General features: G+C 34.5%; 1 pseudogene; it reads right to left on the bottom strand.

The window, feature by feature from the left end:
- Window positions 1–9,832, bottom strand: part of LOC149201382 (PHD finger protein ALFIN-LIKE 2 pseudogene) — a 41,430-nt pseudogene extending 31,598 nt beyond the window's left edge.
- Window positions 9,833–17,303: the final 7,471 nt, after the last annotated feature.

The following is a 17,303-nucleotide window of genomic DNA, read 5'->3' as shown; positions in this document are numbered from 1 at the left end:
CACTCATGTGCACGGAAATTGAATAGAGAAAAGGCACGATCCTTTTTCTATTTTAAATTTCAAAAGTAAACGGTAATTCATTTTTTGAAATCTAATTTCATAAATCTTTTTAAAGAGTAAAAAGTTATTCACCATTTCGTTCTTTTACCCAAATTTTTCCAGGGAGCGATTTGCAAAAGATATATACTAGGAGCATTGTGTAACAATAGCAGAATACTTTGGAGTAGAAAAACTATTCAGAAGATTAAAATCTAAAAGGTAAGGTGATTCACTAAAAAATGTGCATAGTAAGTTCTAAATACTTATTGTCTATTTTATTAATAAAAAAATTTACAATTTCTTTTGGGGTTTAATTAAAAGAGAGATCATTTGCAAGAGAAGATTAGATCAGAGCTACAAAATATTTTGAATCCACTAAAAGATCAAAAGTTGAAAGGTATGGTGATTCACTCAACACCCTCGACAGCAAGAGTCTTAAGTTTTATTGTTAAAATATTTTACAATTTTTGTCAGATTTATTTACAATTAAGAAGAAAAAAAACGAAAACCCATAGATAATAAAAAATTTACTATAGATTTCACTAGTAAAGAATTTACGATCTCTTTTTCAATATATATATATATATATATATATATATATATATATATATATATATATATATATTCAATACTTATCTGAAATCCTTACTTCTTCTTGCAAAATTTCACATTAGGGTTTAACTTTCTCTACCACTTCATAGTTATGGAATCACTTATTGGATTAGATCCAAACCTTGGCAGCCATCTTCGTTCTTTTTAAAAGGATATATGTTGTGTGGTGCGCTATATGTAATATAATGCACCGGTGCTACTTGAGTAATACAATGCACCTATAAATTATAACACCTTTGATTCTATCTAGTCTATTCATAGTTTCCCAGGTGTAATATAATGCACTGATGCTCCTATTCCTAATAGTACTATTAAATCATTACAGTGCATTGATCCTTATAAATTGCAACGCACCCTCTTTGATTTTAAGAAATGTCCATATGTTTTGCAGTCCCTCCTATGTAACATAACACACTAAAGCTACCTAAGTAACACAACACACTGATATATTATAACACTTAGGATTATGTCCAGTATTTTCTTTCTTTTGCTGGTGTAATATAACACATCAGTGCATCGGTTCCTAATAGAACTGTTAAGTTATTTTTCTGATTTTGGCCTTACAAATCACACTATCAGCGCTCTCATTTCTTCTTGAAAAATGGTTATATTTTGGAGAGTGCACCCTATGTAATATAATGCATTGGGTCCACTTGAGTATTTTAGCACACCAATATATTATAACACTTTCAATTATGTCTAGTTTGTTCATCGTTTCTCCCGGTGTAATATAACACACTGACACGTATGTTCCTAATAGCACCATTAAATAAATGAAGTGTGTTTAACCTTACAAATCACATCGTCCTAATTTAAAATTATTTTTAAAAATTGATTTTCCAAGATGGTCTTGAATAATTAAAATATCGATGTGTTTAATCTCATAAAAGCATCGGTGTGCTTATTCCGATAAACGCACCAGCTACCAAAGATTTTTATTTTTTTTTTCTGAAAATTATTTAATTTATTTGTAAAATATATCTAATAACTTTTGTATTGAAAGGTACATGTTATATATTCATAAAAAATGTCTCAGAGGGTCTCAAGTAACAAAAATATTGATTGACATAATGACAACACATTAGAAAATCAAAGAAGGAAAGTTCTTTGTAAATTATTTACAAAATTAATATGTTTAAACTATATCTAAGTTTAACTAACATGTATTAGTTGGTGTGTGTCATGCAGAGCCACAAAATGAAGAAGGTTGATAAGAATATTTCTAATATAAATTCAAAATAGCATAAAATGATGATAGAAAAATTACAGAATGATGAATCAGGTGAATGAAAAAATACTTTTCAATACAATTTTTTTCATTAATAATATACTTAAGAATATCAGATAACATGTTTCAAACAATATATTAATTCATATATGTTTAATATTCTACAGGGAGCAACAATGGAGGAAAATATCAATGTTCTTCTAAGAAAAGAAAATTTATGGAACATGTAAATAATGATGAATTGGTCCTTAGCGCATCTTGAGTGATGTAGGAGGTTAATGAAAGGGGGAGGAGATTTTTATAAAACTACGAGGGATCTAGTGGAACCAACGTATAGACACACTTTCCACTTACAATACAAAATCAATGTAATGATTCTAAGAAAGCAATTATATCTAAACTATAGGAAGTATTTATAGAACAATGGTCAATTAGACATGTCAAACTTACAATATAAAAAGCATACAACAAAAAAATAAAAATAAAAAACATTCAAAAGGTGAGATGCCTAATTGTATAAAATGATTTTCTAGAATTATATGTATATATTACTACAAACCATTAACTTATTAATATCGATTTTTTTATATTTAGTTTTCATATATCATTATAAAAACAATTTATTACATTTTTCAGGAAAATTATGAAAACCCCTAATGATCAACACGTTGATATATGAAACATTCCAGTAGGAATGCCAAAAAAGTGTGTAAAGATATGGTCAAAGAAATGGACATAATTGCATCACAAGAGGAGCCATCCAAAGAAGAAAGTGTGTCAAATATATGTAATCATGATTGACTTTATACATATAAAAATAATAATTTAGCATTAAATATTAATTTTCAAGTATTTTCTTACAGAAAAGACAACAAGATGGAGCTCATTCAACACATAAAATAGGACAACATGGAATAAAAGGGTTGATTCCCAGGCTTATGAGTAAATTTAATTACTATAATTATGACCAACGTTAATGTCTTTGCTTATTACTATTTATAATTTGTTAATTTCAATTATTGTTTTACTATTTTTTAATGTAACGTTATGTGACAACAACTCTTCCATACTGAGCTATAGAGCACCTCTCAGTATAATTAATTTAGATTTAATACAACTCAATTAATTATACTTTTATAAATTTTATTTTATTACTAAAGTTACGAGATTTTCAAGAAATTTAAATTTAATATTTATAGCAACTCTTACCAATTTAAATTAAAAATTTGTCTCTCCAAAGATGAGGATAAAGAAATATAAAATAAGGTGTGTGATCAAGTTACTTGTAGTTGGGGGTTTACTCTATTGGAAGTTGTCCCTTAAAGAGGCAAGTGAACATTTTTCTGGTAATAAAGATATAAAGTTTTCATGCTATTTTGGTTCCTTATTTTCTATTATACTCATTCAAATTTAACTCTTTTTAATAATAAATATGAGTTAAATCATATAGTTTAAATATTACAAATTAAATTAGCACGAGATATTCACTAAAATTCATGTTTTTCACATTTCTCTTAGCTAATATTACATCATGTTTACAATGATAAAGACATGTCTACTTTAAATAATTTAGTTACAAATACATAAAAAAATAGATATTTATTTTACATAATCTAAACAGGAAAAAATAATGCATCACCAAGTCTATTTGAAACTCAAACAAATGCCTCTTAATCACCATCACAAATGCGGTGCACTTGGTATGTTTTGATCACACCAGCGCTATCATATTTACCATATGCATCACCTAAATAATATCTAAAAATATATCTATATATTAGTGTGTTAGACAATGTGAACATTCCATCCTAATGCAAAAATGTTATATGTTCACATCGGCGCATAAGTATGATGCACCACCAAGAAAATTTAAATTTGTGAACCAATTTTGGTGCATCATAGGTAAGCGTGCACCATCTACAGTGCAGTTGTGTTTGAAAACGCATCGAATCCGGTCCATGACTATGTTTCTGGCACACTAATGATTTATTTTTTAAGTTAAAATTTATGTTTCAATATTAATGCATACAATTTTCATTTAATAAAAAAAGCTTATTTTATGTATGAAGCCAATGTATTTTATATGTCAATCATGTAGTAGAGACATCAATGGAGAGAGGAGAAGAAATTGGGAATACTTAGCAAAATAATGAAAACAAAAACATACAAAAATAGTATAAATGATGAAATAACACATGTACATATCACTCTCCATTATCATCACCTTGATTATCTTCCTTGACGCTTGGCATGATAACACCATTTTTCTCAAAAACATGTTCTGATCTATGATCGTGTCTTAATAGGAACCACCAATCCTTATCTAACACATCTGGTTAAAACAACTCCTTGTTGCAGTGTTTTAGGAAAACATAAGGCTCCCTAGCTTCATGCCACATATTTCTAGAGTTGATAGATATCAACCCACTATCACAATATTCCTTTACATTATTGCGATCAAAGGTGTCCCACCACTTCAACCTAAAAATAACACATTGGAAAGAAGAGAATTCCACTTGAATGATCTCTTGTATCTTTCCAACATAACCTAATGTCCCTTGCATTGGGTTTTGATCGTGGTGGTTAGCACCCCTCAAGTTTTTCCCTTTGTTCAATAAAACCTTTCAATTTATTTATGTACCTCTCTAAGAAGAACATCCAACAATAAGAAACAACCCGAACTAATTCAACCTCATCTACTAGGTGAATTAGAAGATAAACCTCCAAGTCCATGAAACTCGTCGACAGTTACTTCTCAAATATACAAATAATCTCAGTTATCTCTTGATGCTACCATTGAATGCTAACCATATGAATCTCCTTTGATGTGATCCAACATAATGATGCGATAATTTAGATATGGCACATTAAAGGTCCTGGGGGAAGTCATAGTTCACACACCCATGCATGAGAAGAGGATAATGACACTGCACAATAAATATTACATTATACAAAAATTAATTATAAAATATCTCATTACATAAAAATAAATAAAAAATTATAAAATCATGTTTTTAACATATGTACTCTTACAAGGTTCAAATAGTCATGTGATTTCAACCCTGAAAAGTGGTCATCCATAGTGAAGCAACATCATAGTGAAGTCCCATATAAAGAAGGAACCCTCATATTCACTATAACTTCATTTTCCAAAGAAAGATCATATTTCTTTAAAATCCATGGGACATCACCTTCTTTGAAAGACAAAGATGGGCCAACCTCTCCTCTAGTTTCTTGTCTTGGCCAATGTTTATTTTTAGTTTTTTTCAAAAATACGATCTCTCCTAACAGCAAATGTATCACTCAAAACATTTTAAACATAGGCATGGGATCCAGTAAGTGGGTAATATTAAGATGCTCCCAATATGGATGCTCATAATAGATAGATTTCCTTTTCATCCCAATGGGAAATTTCTCAACATAGGTGTCGAAGAATTCTTGATCATAGAACATAGGCTCCCCATTTGAATCAAACATTTCTGCAAACTCCTTCTCTATCTCATATGCTCTAAGCCATCTAGTCCATGGCATTATTGCAGGCCTGTGGATTCTCTCTAATATACCATTGAAAGCAAATGTTTCTCTTCTATAAGGGTGTTCTTTTTGGAGGAATATCCTTGAGAATTCATATACTCACTTTCGTAGGTGTTCGGACCACCTAGCCTTCAGAGAAGGTCTACAACATTTGAATCCATGATACCCTTTTGTTACAATACCTACAAATTATTGTATACAGACCGACACGTTAGCGACCATGAACATCTAAACAATTGCAATGAATTAAATTATATGTGAAAAAATATTCTTACTAAACAAATGAATAAGAATGTAATTTACCAGAGAAAACTCCTAATCTTAGGTAATCATGTATGGCATAGTCAGATATGTCATACAAAGTAAAACTCCTCTCTATAGTGATGGGTCTTGATACTTCGTACACATGTATCCCTTCCCATAATTCCTTAAATTCATCTACCAAAGGTTGTATGTAAACATACATATTATTCACTTGTCTTCTACCAGGGACTATGAGAGCTAACATAAGATGTTCATTCTTCATGGAGAACTATGGGAAATATTGTTATTAATCATTACTATAGGCTAAACATAATAGTTAGTTTTCGGAGGGAATACGAGTTGACGTCATCCATGGCTATGTTGATTCATAGACTTCGTACTTCATCCTTGAATTTTTTCAGCCATGTATCCTCTATATGCTTCATGGCTATTGAATCTGTTGGGATTCGCATAATTCGTGAATCACTTATGTGTGAGGCATTCCATCCCTGCAACATAGATAATTCTTTGCATCAAAATATTCTTTTAATCCTTGGGATTGTAAGCATGTGCCTCAATATCTAATGAGTAGGACCATGTGATTTACCCATTCTTTTTAATTATCGTACATGTCATGCCCACATTTTGTACATATCTCTTTGTCTGCATATTCTCCTCTATATAGAATACAGTCATTGAAAAATGCATGATCATAATATGTAATCAACACCCAACATTTTCAACAATTATGTTTCCTCTTTGTAGCTATCGAATAAGACATTATCACTCTGAAGTACCTTATCTTTGAATATCCTATAGTTGGTTGGGAATATAGTTGTACAATGTCAATATTTAACATTCATAAAATCTAAAATTTTTAAATTTGATTGTGAAACAAAATATAAGGAAATTGATCAATCATGCAATTCAAGTACCTCAATATTATCGAGAAACACACATTTGACTTAGCAGACTTTTTTTTCATGTTGTAGAGAAACATATTTGTCTCCAACTGAATAGACTTTGACTTGCTGCCACATCCAAAGAGAGGGGTGGTGGAAGAAGATTCCAGGATTTTGAATAAGGTATCAGTGATATGAGAATTATCCCTAGCTCAGCATTACGAAATGCATATAACAACATTGCCTTCATGGTAATCGTATCCTGTAAGTAATGATCCATACCAACCTCCATGTGAGTGCCTCCATTGCCAACTTTTGATGAAGATGTATTTTTGTTGTAGACATCCCTAATTGGTGACTCTGAACATAGTGGGATTTATTCAACCATCGTGTGTATGCTTCCTCTCTGAATCTTTTTATTAATTCAACTTTCTCTCCATATGACATTGTAGTTGGGTGCACCGAAAGATGGAAGGTGGGTAACTCATTAGTAGAATAATAATGATATTAGTAAGCATGATAATGCAATTGGTTTATTGAAATCTTAGTATACCAAATAATTATTAGCATCGTTGATCCAGGATTGCGGCTAGAAGATCCCATGTTCCAATTAGCAGGGTGAAGAGGTTGTCCATTTTCATCTACCAACTACTTGTGATATGTTGCTCCTCATAAGAGCTTGCGACGTTTCCGAAAATAATATGGAGTAATATTTTCTGCATATGAACTCGATTTTGAATCTAGATATTGTAAACTATTTTCATACATTTTTATTCAAAATGGCACAGATTAATAAAAAAATCAACTAGATAATCGAAATATATCAAGATTCAAATGGAAAACTCTACAAAGGAATTTGATCAACAATATGGAATGAGTTAGAATTTGAATAATTAGATTTTTTATATTATTGAGATTTTGTCTATGTATTTGAGAAAAATCAGAAATAAAATTTTGAGTGAACATCTAAAATTAATTTCAAGAACCATATAAAAACAATCTGAATTTCAATATATTTTTGAAACCATTTTTCAAGAACAAGGCGACTTTAAGCGGAAAATGTATACTCTGAACTATTGTAATTCATGTAGATGTGTGCTAAAGGATAATTTGATATTAATATGCCATTTTATGTGAAAATAATTTTTCAAATAACTTTTAAACCCCATTGATGTGCTAATGAGAATAAAATGCATCGCTCTGTTTAAATAATAAGCGTATTAGTTTTTTTCAATAATACCTGCATCAATTTCTAATGTTCAATTTTTTTTTTATCATATCAGTGATCTTTTACATAAAAACACTCTCATACCTTTAAATAAAAAACAACACCGTAAGCAATTGTTTCTCGAATTTAGAAAAAAAATGAATTACACTGTATCAGTGCTCTTTTAAATATATATCAAAAAAATAACAAGTAACAATATTGATCAACATAATGACAACACATCAAAAAAATCAAAGAAGGCAAGTACTTTGTAAATTCTTTACAAAATTAACATGTTTAAACTATATCTAAGTTTAACTAATATCTATTAGTTGGTGTGTGTCATGCAAAGCCACAAAATGAGGAAGGTTGATAAGGATATTTCTAATCTAAATTCAAAAAAGCATAAAATGATGATAGAAAAATTACAAAATGATGAATCAGCAAAACAAAAAAATACTACTTATTATGATTTATTTTTATTTTTATTTTCATTAATAATACTTGAGAATATCAGAAAACATGTTTCAAACAATCTATTAATTCATATATGTTTAATATTCTACAGGGAACAACAATAGAGAAAAAGATCAATGTTGTTCTAATTAAAAAAAAAATTATGGAACATGTAAATAATGATGAATTGGTCCTTAGCTCATCTTGAGTCATGTTGGAGGTTAATGAAAGGGGGGAGGGGGCGGATTTTTACAAAACTATGGGGGATTTGGAACCAATGTATACAATACAAAATCAACTCAATGATTCTAAGAAAGCAATTATATCTAAACTATAAGAAGTATTTATAGAACAATGGTCAATTAGACATGTCCAACTTGCAATATCAAAAACATACAACAGCAACAAAAAAACATTCAAAAAGTAAGATTCCTAATTGTATAAAATGATTTTCTAGAATTATATGTATATATTACTACAAACAATTAACTAATTAATATCTATTTTTTTAAATTTAATTGTCATATATCATTATAAAAATAGTTTATTACATTTTTCAAAAAGATTATGAAAACCCCGAATAATCAATGTGTTGATATATGAAACATGCTAGTAAGAATGTAAAAAAAATGTGTAAAGAGATGGTCAAAAAAACACTATGTAATTTTTTTAAATAATACTAGAATAATGATGTTAAAAATATTGATACATTTATACATCATGAAGAAAAATCATTTACATAATAAAGGAATAAGGTACAAATATTAGATACACGGGTAAATAAAGGACCGTCAACTTACCCTACGAAGGCATTTAGTGATGTTGGGCAGACATTATGACTCGACTCAAAATTCTTGGGCTACAATGATGGTGGTCATCGTGTGATATCAGAAGTACTTCAATTTCAAAAATCAATCTTGTCTCGAATAGCTACACATTCTCATCATATTATATGTAAGTTTGTACTATATGTCATAATCCCTTGTTTTATTTACATCTACTATGATCTTTTTTAAGGCTTGTCTCATCATGATTCCTCTCCGGGTTGGTTTACTTGGCTGGTATATTTTCCCTCTTCCTTCTTTTATTTCACCTTTCACTTTCTGAAATATGGATGAAAAACACTAAGAAAAACAATGGCTCATCAACTTGTAAAGATTTTCAAAGGTAAATATTTTCAATTTTACCCAAAGGTTATGGTTAAAACTAAACATATAAGAAATGAATTTTTGTCATTTATGCTAAGCATTTTTTTTATTTTACAAGAACTCATTAGTGAATGCAATACTGGAGTTGTAGTGGTTTGTTATGGCAACTCTCTTAAAGGAATTAACTGTAAGATAGTTAGGAACTCTTAACTACCTGAATGGTGAAAAGAAGGATAGAAGAGAAGTGTGATATTGCCATGTAAGCTTCATATCCCACCAATAAAATTCAAGATATTGATATTGAATTACATGTTAATCACGTTATTGATGAGTTGTGAAAATTCTTTGAATAAAAGATTGATATTGTGAGAGCACAGACAATGGCAGTTCGGCGGCCTCTGTAATCTGTAAACACCTCTTCAACAGTGCAAGGCTTTGAAGAATTTGACGCGTCTTTCTCCATGGCCAACACCTCGCTTATAACTGAGGCGACAGTTTCCATGGCCAACCAGATGGGGTCTAATTATTAAGCTCAGAAGTTTGATCTCCACAGGTTTTATGATTTTATCAATTTTACTGAAACAAAATTGTCCTAACTTAAATTTTTTTTATTTCTCCAAAACAAATCTAAAAGTATGCCAAATCAAAACTTTAACGCAAAATTGCTCATGTGATTGATCCGAAGAAGATTTACATTAAACAAAATAGTGCTATTAATAGGAATTGAAATGAGGCCAAGGCCAACGTGAGTGTGATGAGCAAAGCGTAATATGGAGTCGGCTGGGATGATACATGGAATAATTTATAACAAGTATTACTTGTAACAAAATCTAAAAGCAGCCCACGGGGCTTTGGATTGACGGTGAATGGGTGCGCTGTTAAGGCACTCCTTGCGATTGTTCATCGGTTCAAATCCCCTGTGGGTACTTAGGTTAGTCTAATAGATTAAAAAAAAAAAAAAACAAAATCTAAAAGCGGTTAGTTTTTAGTGAAATTATTCTTTATTGGTATTGTTTTAGCTTAATAATTAGCATACAGTTTGAGTGGGCGTAATGGTTAAGAGCATGTGTTTTCTCGTAAGAAGTCACAAGTTCAAAACAGGGTTAGAGTGAGTTTCAAAATAGGGTTACAGTGAGTTAAAGTATGTATGTCTTTGTAAATAGATATTATTACTATAATCTATATTTTTTATCATTTTTAATTATAAATAATAATTTTTTTATAATGCTCATAATTTTATATATTTACATGTTATTAATCCGAAAGATTGTTTTCTAAATTATAAATCACAAAAGTTTTAGATTTAATAATATTCATAATTCAAAATATATATATATATATATATATATATATATATAGTTTTGCTAAGCAAGAGTTGTACCTTCAATTCCATTAAATCACCCAAAAATTACATTACTTACATAGTTTCACCAAACAAAGTGGTGAAAGGCAGAAAGAGAAAACCTATGACAACAAGGCTCTCTAACCACAAAAAGTACTCGCACAACCTTTGAAAGCCGACAAAAAAAATAAACGACGAGGGTCATCGTGGACAAGAACCCACCCCACTAAGACCCATGCCAATCAAGATTTTTACCAGCCACTATATCACAGCTATCCGCTAGCCTAACTAAACCCGATGGTTGAGATGCACAACTCATCCAAAAGAAGCGAGGAGTTTAACCCCCCGGTCCCACCAAACCATACGGGCAATCCTGTTCATTGATCGGGCCCGCCAAGATCGGACAGCTATACTGAATATCGCTCGCCCAAAATGAATGAAATTTAACGTGCGATGAGGGTGGTTTTCCGACCCAGCCCTCATCCACGTGTCTGTTGCTGTATGGTATCGCTGCCGAGTGAACAAAAACCACTTTCGCATTAAAAGCGATGCGATCGTGCCCATACCACTCCAAAAGTGGTTTAGCCTCCCAACCTTGTAAAGAATGGAGATTTGCCACCATAACAGAACCAACAGTTAAAAAACTCATCCATTTACCAAACTGTGAACAACCCATCGCCCGCCTTCGGAGATTTTCAGTGTTTGTGAAAACCATAGTTGCAGGGACCGTCCCATGCGATTCAACTACCCTAGACCTGTTTGACCAAAAGGAGAATCCTGCATCAGTCTTCTTATTGCGGATTGTCTTCCTTGGTTTTGTTCTCATACACTTTTTTATCCTCTTCCGCCTGGTTATGGCAGAGTTCTTTTAGTTCACTCTGTGGCATAGCCAGCCAGCCCATCGAAAGTTTTCTATCCCTGCATGTAACACCTTGATTGGCCAGAATGTCCGCCAATTTGTTGGCGTTTCTGTGCACATGAGTGAATGTGAGTGTGCGTAGTCCTTGAAGATGAACCTATATTTTCTGGAGCACCCTTATTAACCTCCAGTGTTTTGTGAATTTTTCCGGCCTCGTTCCATGGCTGATTTTCTTGGCCGCATTGATAACTAACTCTGAATCAGCTTCTATTATCACATTCTGGCAATTGTCTTGTTTCAGAGAATCTAAGCATTGCTCCAAAGCCATTAATTCCGCCATGTTGTTGGTGGCTTTTCCTAATTGACAATGGAAGAGGGAGATGATGCTTCCATTTTCATCCTGTAGAACTCCTCCAAAGCCAACCACTCCAGGGTTATCTTTTGAAGCACCATCAATGTTGTACTTCGGAAAACCTTTTAGAGGGGGTTTCCAGTATTCTTTGACCATTTCCCTCATGCTTGTTTTCCTATCCATACCTTGTGGAGTGAACCCTTCCAAGTCTAACTGCCTGAGAATTCTCAAATCTATTTTTGAGGGAGAATTCTTGGGGAGATCCTTGACAGTTGTGCCTACTATCTCTTTTAACTTCTTCAAGATCTGTTCCAATAGTCGGAGAGAGGAATTCTTCTCTTCTTTGAAGATTCTTTTGTTTCTTCCTTTCCACACATTCCATATTATGAAACTTGGCAAGAGAGCCCAGACCGAGTTAAGGACTTCATTGTCTGAGACCTTATTCCTCCAATTGTTTAGGGTGTTAGTGATACAATTTTTGTCTCTGTCAGACTGATTAAAGATGGTGGAAAAATAATCCCATAACCCAGAGGTGAAACTGCAGCTGTTGAGAAGATGTTCCATTGTCTCCTCTTGAGCTTCACAGAGCTGGCATCTGGAGGGCCCTAGCATCCCCCTCTTTCTAATTTTGTCCCAGGTTAAGATTTTTCTATGGTTAACCAACCACATAAAGAGTTTGATCTTCATCCAGCTCTTGCTTCTCCAAAGTTTCTACCAAATTCTGTCCAGATCTTGGGACTCTAGCCCTAAGAGAATATCTTTAGCTTCCTTAATGTTAAAGTTTCTCTCCTTGTTGTTACCCCATCTTAGCTGGCCTTTCCCTTTAGTGACAAGAATAATTCTCTGATCCAAAATCCTCTTTAGGGTCTCGGCTCTACTGTCGATTATTTTGTACCCTCTACTAGCTATTGTTTTCCACACTCTCCATTTTCCAGTATTGTGATTATGATCACAGAAGTCCTTTACCTTTACCAATCCTTGTTTATATGTCTCATGCTTGAGGCTCAAAAAATCCTCTCTCAAGAGTGTTGGATCTTGTTGCCACTTATCCTCCCAGAATAGTGCCTGATCTCCATTTCTAATTTCCCAGAAACTGTTTTTTTGAACCACCTCTCTGTTCTCCCAGGCCTTGTTCCAAATGGGAGAGCCCTTTATATTTCCAGACAATCTTATTAGCTCAGAATATTGCCAGGAGCTAGCATATTTTTCCTTCTAGATGTTTTCCCATTGAGCCTTAGGATCTTTAACCCACTACCACCAAAGCTTGGCTCCAAGAGCCTTACTAAGAATCTCTAGTCCTAGTCCTCCTTGGTTCTTATGTTTACAAATTTTTTCCCATGAAACTAAAGCCCATTTTTTCCTGGTTTCCTCCTTTCCCCAAATAAAATATCTTTGTATGTTTCTAAATTTTTATAAGACTCCTTTTGGAACTGGGAGAGCAAAAATCATAAAGACTGGGATAGCTTGGAGCATAGCTTTTGTAAGGACTAGTCTGCTAGCTAGATTTAAAGATCTGATCATCCATTTTTTGACCTTATCTTGCATCTTGTTGATTAACTATTCCAAAATGCTCTTATGCAAAGGTTTCATTGTTAGAGGAACTCCCAGATACTTGAAGGGGAGGGATTCTCTTTGAAAGCCAAGAATTCTGGAGATATTTCTCTGAATGGCAATGTGGGTGTTGAAGAAGAAAATTTTTGGTTTGGAAAGATTGACCTCCATACATGTTGCCATAGAAAAGTCATTCAAGATTTGTTTGTAGGCAAGCGCTTCCTTGACTGTGGGAATTCCCTATAACATGGTATCATCAACAAACTGTTGATGGGTCAGAGCTTGACCATTCTCTGACAGTTGGAGTGCTTTAATTTTGCCCATTACTTTAGCATGCCTAATGGACCTTCCGAGCCCTTCCATCATGAGGATGAAAAGAAAAGGAGAGAGTGGGTCACCCTGTCTGAGACCTCTAGAAGGAAGAAAATTTTTAGAGGGAGATCCATTAACTAAAATTGAGGCGTTGGAGGAAGTCACAGGGGCCATGACCCATCTGATCCAATTAGGATCAAAACCATACACAGTGAGCACTTTCCTGATATATGTCCAGTTTACTTTGTCATAAGCTTTGGCTATGTCCAATTGCATTATCATACTTGCTTTCCTCCTGCTAGTTAACAAGTGTACCACTTCATGAGCTTGAATGATGTTATCTAGAATTTGGCTACCTTCAACATACCCCGATTGTTCACCCGAAACAAGCAATGGCAGCAAAGGTTTGAGTTTGTTGGCCACCACATTGGAAATTATTTTGTAAACTACATTGCATAAGGCTATGGGCCTGTACTTCTCTGGCGTTTGAGAAATTTCTTATTTTGTAATAAGGGCAATGAAAGAGGTGTTGAGAGCTTTCAAAATTGATCTGTTCAGCCTGGAATCTTCTACTACCCTTACAATATCCTCTTTGACTATGTCCCAACAAGCTTTGAAGAAATCCACATTAAATCCATCCGGACCTGGAGCTTTGCCATTTTGCATTTCTTTGAGTACCTCACTTACCTCCTTTTCAGTTATAGTTCTGTTTAGATTATAGTTGTCCTCTTTAGATACTAGCTTAGGTATGTGTTTAGTGAAGTCCTTGATGAAAGGTTCCCTTATTAAGATGTTTTCCTGGGCAATACCTCTGAAGTGTCTAACTAACACCGCTTCTATTTCTTCATGGGATTGATGGATCTACCCATCCTCATCCTTGATCGAGGAGATCCTGTTGTGGGTCCTGTTAGCTATCGTGGATCTATGGAAAAATTTAGTGTTACGCTCCCCTTCCTTTAGCCATTGAACTCTAGATTTTTGTCTCCAAAAAATTTCCTCTTGTTTACATAATTGTTCCCATTCTTGATGATGTTTCTCTACCTGATCATTTTTGTTCTTATCAAATCCTTCCTTGATCAAAGCTTGGCTGAGCTCTAGGATTTTATTTTCAACATATTTCTTGTCTGCAAAAATGTTTCCAAATTCATTCTTGTTCCAATCTTTTAGTTTCATCTTGATGTGCTTTAATCTTTTGTGTAGTAGGAACATTGAAGATCCCTGAAACTGCAAATCTTCCACCCACCATTTCTCAATGTTGCTTCTAAAATTTCGGTGTGAAAACCAAATATTTTCAAATTTGAAAGGTCAGTTTCTTGGGGTGCCTATGCCCTTGATCTCCATTTGAACCGGCCAGTGATCTGAGCCTCCAAAAGGTAGAATTTATGTAATTATTTCGTTATTTAAAAGCATGAGATCCTCTGAGATCATAAATCTGTCTAGCTTGGAGGCTACCTAGGAATCCACTCCTCTTTTATTATTCCATGTGCAAAAGCCATTGTTCGTCTCAATGTCCACAAGCTTCATGTTTTCTGAAAAGTTTTGAAAGGATGATGATTCGGATTTAAATAGGAACGCAATAAAATATAGAGATAACCATAAAGACAGATATGCAGCGGAAATAATACTTCATTTCATTAATGGAAAATACTGAAATATGCTTAGAAATAGAAATAGAAATAACCCAGCTACGGCGATGGTAGCTTATCTCTTAGAAGAGATGTGTTGGCTACATGCCTCTGAACTGTTCCGAACTGTGTTTACAATGAGGCTCGAAGGCCTATTTATTATTGAGAAACAATGGAAAACCCTTCACATTCCAAAACCTAACCCTAGAAGATGAAACGCCAAATTGTGGGCCCCGTTTTGGGGTGAGTTGGACAGCCAACTTCCCGGGGTCGCGAATTGGTCATATTATCTCCGTTTGACGTGCATGATAGCCCGTTGGAAAGATCTCTCCGAGGACTACGACAAAAAAGTAAATTTTTATCAGAAAAGTTGTTGGCGGTAGATTTCCCAAAAAACGTCGTTTAGGGCCTCAAAACGGCTCCGGAAGTTCAGGGCCCGAAAAACTGCTAAAAATAGTAAGTTGTGCTACAATTAAGGAAACTGAAAATGCTGAGAGAAACAATGGTGGGGGTCTAGGTGGACTTGGCAGGTGGCCACCAAGATCCACTTGGATCATTCCTCCCCCCTTAGGAAGCAATGGTCCCCATTGCGTTGAGTTCCTCCATGAGATGAGGAAACTTTTGTTGAACTTGGTCCCTGGTGAACCACTTGCCCTGGTGAAGGGGTTGGCCTGCTTTGAAAACTCGATACAGTTGGATATTCTATTGGCGAGTGTTCTTGACCTGTGTGTCCATGATCCGATCAGTTGTAACTTGTTCCATGCAATCTGCATTTAATTCTGTCGGTGTGAGCTGTTCTGCAATGTCGGATGTGTCTAGCAATGGTGGAAAGTATGGTCGAAGGCGGTCCACATTGAACACTAGGTGTAGGCCAAGGAATGGGGGAATGCTGAGCTCAAATGCATTGTCTCCCACAGTCTTAATAATGGTGTAAGGACCATATCAGAGTGGCCTCAGTTTCCGATAGGCTCCAGTAAGGCGTTCCTTTTGCAAATGCAACCAGACTTTGTTGCCCACTTGAAACTTGTGTGGCACCTGATGTTGATCATGTCACTGCTTGTACTTGGCATTTGATTTTTCCAGAATGTCATGGACCTGCTGGAGTATATGTTGGATGTGCTCAATGAAGCTGGTTGCCTTATCTGTTTTGGACTGGACATGAGTTGAATCTGTGTGAGTAGCTGCAAGTGGCATGGCCACATCAATGGGGCATAGTGGCTAGAATCCCAGGCCCACCTAAAAAGGGTTGTGGCCCATCGAGCTATGAAGAGCTCGGTTGTAGCTGTGTTGAACATAGGGGAGGCTCTCGTCCCATGTGCGTGGATGCTTTGAGTTGTACATGCACAGAATGTGTACAATCATCTGATTGACAACCTCTGTCTGGCCATCAGTTTGAGGATGGAAGGCTGTGGACTTAGTGAGTTTGGTGTCCAGCATTGACCAAAGACTGGACCAAAATGTACTCAGGAACCGACTGTCCCGATCTGAGATGATAGACTGTGGGATCCCAAAGTGCACCCAAACTCATTCAAAGAAGAGTTTAGCAGTGGCTTCTGCTATGATATTCTTCTTGCAGGCCGCCATAATGACCATCTTCGAGAACCTGTCGACGACCACAAAAACACAATCATTTCCATGCTTAGTGGAAGGAAGGCCTGACATGTAATCCATGGAGATGGATTCCCAAGGTCGACTAGGGGTAGGAAGCGGGGTAGAGAGGCCTTGCTTCTTGATGGTTGGTTTGGCAATGGCACAGGCAATACATGATCTGATGTATTTCCCGACATCTTGTCGAAGATTTGGCCAATAGAAATACCTTTGCAGTACTGCCACCGTTTTCTCGACCCCGAAATGCCCAGCAACCCGACTGTAGTGTGCTTCCCAAATCATCTT

Source organism: Pinus tabuliformis, chromosome 2_1, assembly GCF_031772625.1.
Source record: "Pinus tabuliformis cultivar Carrire ecotype Pingquan chromosome 2_1, CPIR1, whole genome shotgun sequence".
Classification (NCBI taxonomy): domain Eukaryota; kingdom Viridiplantae; phylum Streptophyta; class Pinopsida; order Pinales; family Pinaceae; genus Pinus; species Pinus tabuliformis.
Note: the sequence above shows the minus strand (reverse complement) of the source record. Positions and strands in the feature narration are given on the sequence as shown.